This window comes from Carassius carassius, chromosome 20 (genome assembly GCF_963082965.1).
Source record: "Carassius carassius chromosome 20, fCarCar2.1, whole genome shotgun sequence".
Taxonomy (NCBI): domain Eukaryota; kingdom Metazoa; phylum Chordata; class Actinopteri; order Cypriniformes; family Cyprinidae; genus Carassius; species Carassius carassius.
The window spans coordinates 1386625-1395426 of record NC_081774.1 but is presented as its reverse complement, the minus strand read 5'-3'; positions in this window follow the sequence as shown (position 1 = coordinate 1395426).

Genomic DNA, 8802 nt, shown 5'->3' with positions numbered 1-8802 from the left:
CCTTATATTTTCACATATCATGCTTGAGATTAAATCACTTACATTTCACTTAGGAATTCGTGCAAATAGCTTTTCCCTTATAATCACGAGGTTTCGTTATAATCACTGAAGCTTTACACTGTAAAATGAATCTTTCATTTATGTTGCGGCTATGCTTTGTTTGTCCTATTGAGAAGATTCATGAGTGTGCATAACTTAGCTCTAATCAAATCTCTGGCATTTTAAAACACAAATTCAGATTATGGGACACCATACTTGGCTACACGTCACTTTCACTTGATTGTTCATTATACATTCTCTTCAGAGCGCAAACACAAATATCAGATTCACTGGGGCACTTTGCACCTACTTACCTTGCTTATTAGTTAAATACAGTATTCCCCAGAACATAATTTCAACCAAGGGGAAATAAACATGATTTCTAATATGCAAATATTTTTATCTATGAAACTTTATTGGTACAAATACCTCTTATATGTCAAAAGATGAATTAGATACATTTTCTTGTCATCATCCTTTTAAATAACTGTATTTATTTCAACTTTTGCTCTTTAAATAGCAATAGCTTAGTGTCAGCTGCACTCAAATGAATGTGGTTTTACCAATGATATGGATTTAAATTATATAGTGGTTTATGATATATGTAAGATTTAGTTTTATTTTCCTTCATTTCAATATAATTTTTGTTTTGTACTTTTAACTCAAGTGACTTTCAGACAACCAGCTCTCGACAATGTTCATATTCAGACATAGGCTGTAGCTGATATCCGTTATAAGATGCCCTGTGATTTTCATTGTAAGACAATATCATGTGCAGTATTTATTTTTACTTTGGATTCTTGACTCCTTTTAAAACCAGGCAATCTCATGTATAGCCTACTAAAATGTATGACTTATATAATATATCTATAAATATATTAATGTTATATAAATGTTGTATTTGTAAGTTAATGCTTTCCAATTTTATTTACGTTCATCCAAAACTGAAACCTGAAACTTAAATGCAATATTAGTGATTGAAATCAATAAAGTATGTAATTGTGTCATTTGGTATATACATGGTATAGGCTACATGTGGAGATTTATCAAGATCTGTTTTTTATAATTAAGGTCATAGTGTATTTGACTACTTGTATAAATAAATTCATTACCTTTCAGGACATCGTTTTTTTTTTTGGGGGGGGGGGGGGGGGGTTAATCAATGCATGCTGATGAAATCTTATAATTCATAGGCTAGTTATATGGTAGCGTGTTCAACATTCAATGACAATTCTTCTTTTGCTGTGTTATATGCTGGTGTTCTATGTTATTCTTAATTAAAAAGCACAACAAGAAGAAAACAGTAGGCTACAGCTTACATAACATTTATTAAAGGGGTCATATCATGTTGCTAAAAAGAACAATATTTCATGTATTTGGTGTAATGCAATGTATTTATGCAGTTTAAGGTTCAAATAACTCATTATTTTACACATACTGTACTTTAATGTTTCTCCTCTACGCCCCACCGTTCTGAAACACATCGATTTTTACAAGCCTCATCATTTTGAAAAGCAAGGTGTGCTCTGATTGGCCAGCTATCCAGTGTGTTGTGATTGGCCGAATTTCTCAAGCGTGTGATGGAAATGTTATGCCCCTTAACATACCATGTGATGTCTGGCATGACAAGACAATAACATTAACCCATTACAAACAAGGCATTTGTTGCATCATAATTACTGATTATAATGACTTATACAGTCCAAACAAAGTATTTTTACTTTTAAAAACTAAACACTATGAAATCCAATATGAACTATTTGTAGAAATATATCCTTTTGCTGTATGGGATTAAACAAGATTATTTTTCTTACTCTCTAGGCAAATATTTTTTCTTGTTGTAAACAAAAAACCCATTTAATTTTGATACATTTTTTCAAAAAACAAGACTTAGTATCTTACATCATTCTGCTTCTCAAATAAATGTCAATTTTGATTTAGAAATGTTTAGATATTTGTACTAGAAAACAAGACAAAAATACTGTGTAACAAAATAATTGTTGCGATTCAAAAATTCATTTGTAGAAATGAACAGAAATGAGACAATAGTTGTCATGCAGTCAGAATATTCATGTGGAGATCTCTTTAAAAATGCAAATGTGTTGTCTTAGCAAATCTGAGCACATTTTTTAGATCTTTTCTGACCCAAGAGTCTCTGTTTGCTCTGCGTTTGATCCCATTGCAGTCCTGCAGGTTGTCATACAGATTGTAAAGCATGTCTATGACTGGATTGGATTGGAGAGTATCTGATGATGCATTGTCAAGAGGTCTGGAGCGCGGTTATGTGTGCGAGCTGCTATATTTAGGAGACATGCCTTCAGTGTCAGGAGAGATGTAAATAGATGTGCATGCTCTGATCTCTAACCGGTTCGACCCCGTGTCACACTGTCACACCATCAATGCCTGGACCACGAGGTCTGGCTGGGGGAAAGGTGAGAACGGCTCCAACGTCACGGTTTGTCATGAAGGCCTCAAAAGATGCAGCTCAGGTTTTTGTCTATTCTAGTTGAAATGCGAGGTGACATTCATATGCTGTTCACTCGCAGTTTTAGACATTTTAAGCGTGACTCGAGTGTCGCTGAATCATGAAAGTGATGTGTGTGTGTGTGTGTGTGTGTGTGTGTGAGGGGCTTTTTGCGGCTCAATTTGTTGTAACACACCCTCATATCTGAGATGGCGATAAAGAGCGGCAGCTGGCGTCTCTTCAGCAGCTGTAAATGTGTGAGGATCATTTCACTCATATGCCAGATGACAGAGGCATTTTTGAGAATTATTAATAGAACCCGACACTTTCGAACAATGACATTTCAAGCATATTCTATTATTAATTTTATTTTTATTTTTCCCGGATTATTAGGAAATACTAGCATTCGTGTTTAGAGTTTATATGTGTGTGTGTGTTGTGTGTGTGTTTTTTATAAACAACATACACATTAAAATATTAATCGTAATATTAACTAATAAGTAAAAAACTATTTATAAATGTTCACAAAAATGTAATAGTTTATGGTATATACATATATATATATATATATATATATATATATATATATATATATATATATATATATATATAGTGTGTGTGTGTGTGTGTGTGTGTGTGTGTGTGTGTACATTTATTAGTGAATATGGTAACATTTTTATATTGTTTATGATATATAGCCTAATATTACATTTACATTACATAACATTTAGTCATTTAGCTGACGCATTTATCCAAAGTGACTTATGAGGACAATAATATAACATAACATAATATTTCTATATTTATGAATATGAACAATATAGACATTCAAATGTTCATTTCTGTTTATATATCTGTAAGTACATGTATAATTAGTAAAAATTAAGTACTTTATGGAAATATGTATATATTATTATTTATATATTAGTCAATATATTTACAGATTTAGTGACTTAAAATATTAATTTCTGTTCAAATGTCTGAAAATATATTCAATGACATTAAATACTTCGTCAAAAAAAATTATTAGATGCTGTGTACCTTAAATAAGCTTATATTTACAAACATATATTTGTAATTATAAATGGGCAAATGCTGAATATTTTATATTATCACATATTAAAACGCTTTTAATGACTGTAATTGCCTTATAACTTCAAATGTTATCCAGTTACAGTAACTGAACACAGTCACAGAACATCTTCCTCCATTTCTAGCAGTGCTGCAGGTTATTTTTACTCACGCGTCTCAGGTTAAGACAGACCACGTGACCGCAGACATATGGCTCTCTGGACCTCGTGATTAAACGCTCGCGCATCGCGCTTTAAATCAGGAAGTATGGACATTGACACATTTGGATGTTGAAATTGAAGGGCATCACAGTCTTGGCCTTCTGGAGATAAGTGTCAGCAGGAATGAAGGTCATTTGCAAGTTTTTACTTGAGAACACGTGTGTGGAACTTGAACGTGAAATCGTAAAACACCATATCAACAAATTGAGTCAGTGCATTTCTATGATTTTTATGATATCATAACCAGTCAGAGATTTAAAAAAAAAATTGTACAGTATATAAGTAAACAAGTTTCAAAGGATATATCCTTAACAACCCAGATGGGAAAAATTATTTTAGAGAGTTTTAGAGCGATCTTAGTTTTTTTTTTTTTTTTTTTTTTTTTGCTTTAGTCGTTGTTTTTGATTGTTTTTTTATTAATATTATTATTCTTACATTTTAAATTAATTAAATTTTTATTGTCTTGGAATACATCGAAATATATAGTAATTATTTACAGCATATTTACTCGATTTAAAAAAAAACACAAATAGCAACAAAATGGTCTACATATTTAAACAACATTCATTTATATTTAAATGTCTGTACATATATTTACCAAAATAATACGTCATTATTAAAACAAATATTAGAGTTATGCTATACATATTGTGCAAATAACAACAAAGTAGAAATGAAAATAATATATAAATATATAAAGCTATATATTTAAATATTAGAAAAATATATTCACTAAGATTACATTAAATTAATTGTAACTTTATTTTCTATTTAACTGCCAAATCTATAAGTATGTGAAACTGTATATACAAATATATTTTCTAAATAAATAAATAATAATAATAAAATACATTTTACGCGCTTTTCTCATACCAAAAGCGCTATAATAACAGATTTACACAAAGCATATTTTCCGAATTAGCCGACAGATTAATTTTTTTCGTGCAATGTATTTGCTGTCTTCATTTTATCATTTGCGTTCAATAATCCTGGTTCGCGTTTGGAGACGTGCGCTTTACGCGCAAGGTTAATGCTTCACATTGAGACAAATAAACATTTTGTTGATCGAATTATAGATTAATATCGATGTACATCCATTCTGGCGACCCGCTTGCACTTTTCTTCCAAGCAAGTCACATATGATCCTCAAGACCGAGAGATGCTGCGTATCTCCTTGAAAGGCAAAAAAATGCGTTTTCTCACCTGCTTCCAGAAGTAAATTAAAGGTGACCTTCAGCCCTTATTCTAGGCTCTATCATTTAGATGGCAATTCCTTGAAGAATAATGTTTCTGCGTCAGGTGTGTGGATATATATTCCTTTTGGGTAATCTTGTGCTCAAACCTTTTAAGACCATCTTGGTGAAATCACACAAAGATCAGTGCAGCTCTGGACACCTAGATTTACGAATGAAATAATTTCAAAGCGTAGCAGCGTTAGTTTGATGTCGGGAGGAAACACGGGGAAGATTTTATTCAACAAACCCAACAGAGAAACAACCAGGAGCGCCAGAGACAGAGTTTATTCGCTACTGTACATACAATGTCCAAAACCTGGTGGAAAGCAACGCTTCTGCTTGTGGTTTGTTTTACACAGTTGGCACTTTTAGACACACAAGTTAAGACTCAATGTAATGTTTGATACTTACTAAACTGTGTCTTAGTCTCTTCTGCTGAGGGAGTGTGAGTGTCTGCTCGTCTCTGCTTTTATGAAGGCTGTGAGGGGGGTTTCCTCAGCTCAGATATTTCTGATGGCAGTGTCACATTGCTCTATCAGCAGCTATTGCCATATGAGGTCCTCGAGGCTATTTGACCCATAGAAAGAATTTGCAATGGAGTAATACTGAGTGTGCTGTGACAAATGTTGCTCTATTCATGCTCTCTTTATAATTGCACATTATATGTGTGTGTGTCCTTGTACTGCATGCTATCTTTGAGTTTTAGTGAGAACAATCTTTTAAAGTGAGGACATTTTGGCCAGTCCTCACTTTCTGAGAGCCATTTGAAGGCCTGTTTCAGAATCAAGACTTGGTTTTAAAGGTTGGGTTATGATTGGGAAAAGGTTAGGTTTAGAGTAAGGGTTTGGGCAAGGCACTAAGCTCTGATGGAGGTTTAGGGAAAGGAGCTAGAGTCAGTAAATGTCCTCACAAAGATAGCTTGAAAAAGCGCTCGAAACTCTTCACGCTGCTGATGCCTGCTGCTCAAAACTCTGGAAATGCAACAAAAACGTGCAATAAATTAGCTTGTATAAAACCAATACAAATACTTCATTGAAATTATAATATATTAAATGCAGTTAACAAATAACCAAATAGCATTAAATGTGTGAAAATAATATGGAGTGTCTGTAGTTTGTTACATTATAATTTGTCACATTACATGTCGAAAGCTGGCACTTGTTTTGTTTTATAATTTATATAGCCGACAGTTTTTGTTAATATTTAAAAAAAATATTTATGTAGCCTACATTATATTTTCCAGTTTTTAATAATTTTTATTAATGTTTATGCTGTTAATTTTGATCTCTTTTCATTTGTTCTTTTAAATAATTGATTTTATTTTTAATTAAGAATTTTAGTGTTTAATTTTAAACTTATAATGTTGTTTTTTGTTGTTTTTATTATTTTTATGTCGTTTTTTAGTTTTAATTTATTTAATTTACTTAAACTAAAAATATTATATTTCATTATAGTTTATTGCATTTCAAGTAATGATAAGGTTTTTTTTTATGGTTTTAGTTTTAGTTCACAATAATAACCCCGTTGGGAATTTGCAGTTAATCTTAACCTTATTGTGAACTTTTCAGCTAAATTTAAACAATAAGAACATTATGAAAAAAATTATGTTTTGACATCAAGAAATACTCTTTCATTTCAAGCTTTCAGTTATTTATACAGTAATTTTCGTTGTGTTGTTATTGCAAATTAATTGCAATGCTAGAGAAAGTAACAGGGTTTTGATTTACAATGGCTCTTAATCAGTCAGTATGTGTTTCTGTTAGTGCACTGTCATCTAGTGGACATCAAAGTTCAGCACAACGTTCAGAGATTCACAGTTACCCTTCCACAATGCGCTCTCTAGTATGGAAGCACATGGGTAGCGATATTCAATTTGCAATGTAATATGCAAAATGACAATGCATTATGTAAAATGGCAATGCATTTCTGTATTTACATTTACATTTTCCAATACATTTGTGCAACGTTTGGTGCAAAATGAAAATGAAAATTAAATTACATAATTTTCATTTGTCATTTCATACACCAGTTTTAATATGTAAAATGAAAACTAATTTTAACGCTTTATAAGTTGCAAAATGAAAATGAAAATGTATTACAGAAATGATTAGATATGTATAACATGTTCAAGCAAAAACTGTGGCAAAATGATCATTTAAATGCTATTTTTCTTAAATGCATTAACACTCACAGTCAAGACACTTACGATTGCATTTTCATTCAATGTCCCGCAATGAATGTAGCAAAATTCAAATTCACATTGAAAATGCATTCCGAGCCGATCACGTCTCCGCCCCCTCGCACCATGTCAATCACTGCGTGAACAAGGGGGGGCTTGCAGAAGGTCAGAGACTCAAATCTCAAGAAGAGGATTCAAGTGAGAGAACATGGACAAGACAGTTGGTCCGTGTACGTTTTGATTATTTCGGTTATGGCTTCAATATTTCATTCGCACTTGTGGGTGGCGCTGAAACGCTCCTTTCATCTGATTGGTCGAATCGCTCCAGCTTCAGCAGAGACAGAACTATTTGCACTGTATTTATCAGTGGGACAATATTCATACAATACTACAACCTAGAAATAATTTGCAGGCCTCAGCAGCACGAATTATGTGCCCAGCTACATCTGATTCAAATATTATGCTAATTAACAGTGAGCGGTGGTTTCAGACATTACAGTGCTTCACTCGCACTGACTCTTATTCTGTCTGAAAGAATGAAAAGACCGAGCTGAAGGTGGAGCGATTCGACCAATCAGATGAAAGCAGCATTTCAGCTCCGCCCACAAGTGCGAATGAAATATTGAAGCCATAAACTGAAATGATCAAAACGTACACGGACCAACGGTCTTGTCCATGTTCTCTCACTTGAATCCTCTTCTTGAGATTTGAGTCTCTGACCTTCTGCAAGCCCCGCCTTGTTCACGCAGTGATTGACATGGCGCGAGGGGGCGGAGACGTGATCGGCTCGGAATGTATTTTCAATGTGCACATTGAATTTTGCTACATTCATTGCGGGACATTGAATGAAAATGCAATCGTAAGTGTCTTGACTGTGAGTGTTAATGCATTTAAGAAAAATAGCATTTAAATGATAATTTTGCCACAGTTTTTGCTTGAACATGTTATACATATCTAATCATTTCTGTAATACATTTTCATTTTCATTTTGCAACTTATAAAGCGTTAAAATTAGTTTTCATTTTACATATTAAAACTGGTGTATGAAATGGCAAATGAAAATTATGTACTTTAATTTTCATTTTCATTTTGCACCAAACGTTGCACAAATGTATTGGAAAATGAAAATGTAAATACATAAATGCATTGTCATTTTACATAATGCATTCCAAATTGAATATCGCTACCCACGTGCTTCTATACTCTAGGGGCCACATTGGGGAATGCAGCCTGAATGTGTTAAACAGGAGGATGCTTTGTTTGTTGTGTAGGGGCCGACAGAAGAGCAGCTCACAAACTCTCACCAGAATGCCGGAGTGCAGCGTTTACTAAAGACGAATAGAGTCTTTCCACAAATAAAAAGTGCTAAATAATGAAGCCAATTTAGCCTACGTGGTGGCTAACCATTTTAACTGTTTATTTTTTGCTTTTTAACTTGCTTTATTTATGAATTCTGATAAACTTGAATTCCTATAAATTGCATAATGTTTAATAGTATTTGATTTGTTTCCCTTTTGTTTTAAGAAAAACGTTTCCCCCTAAAACCTATTTTTATTTTTTATTATTTAAGAATTCTGAAAAATGTAATATGTA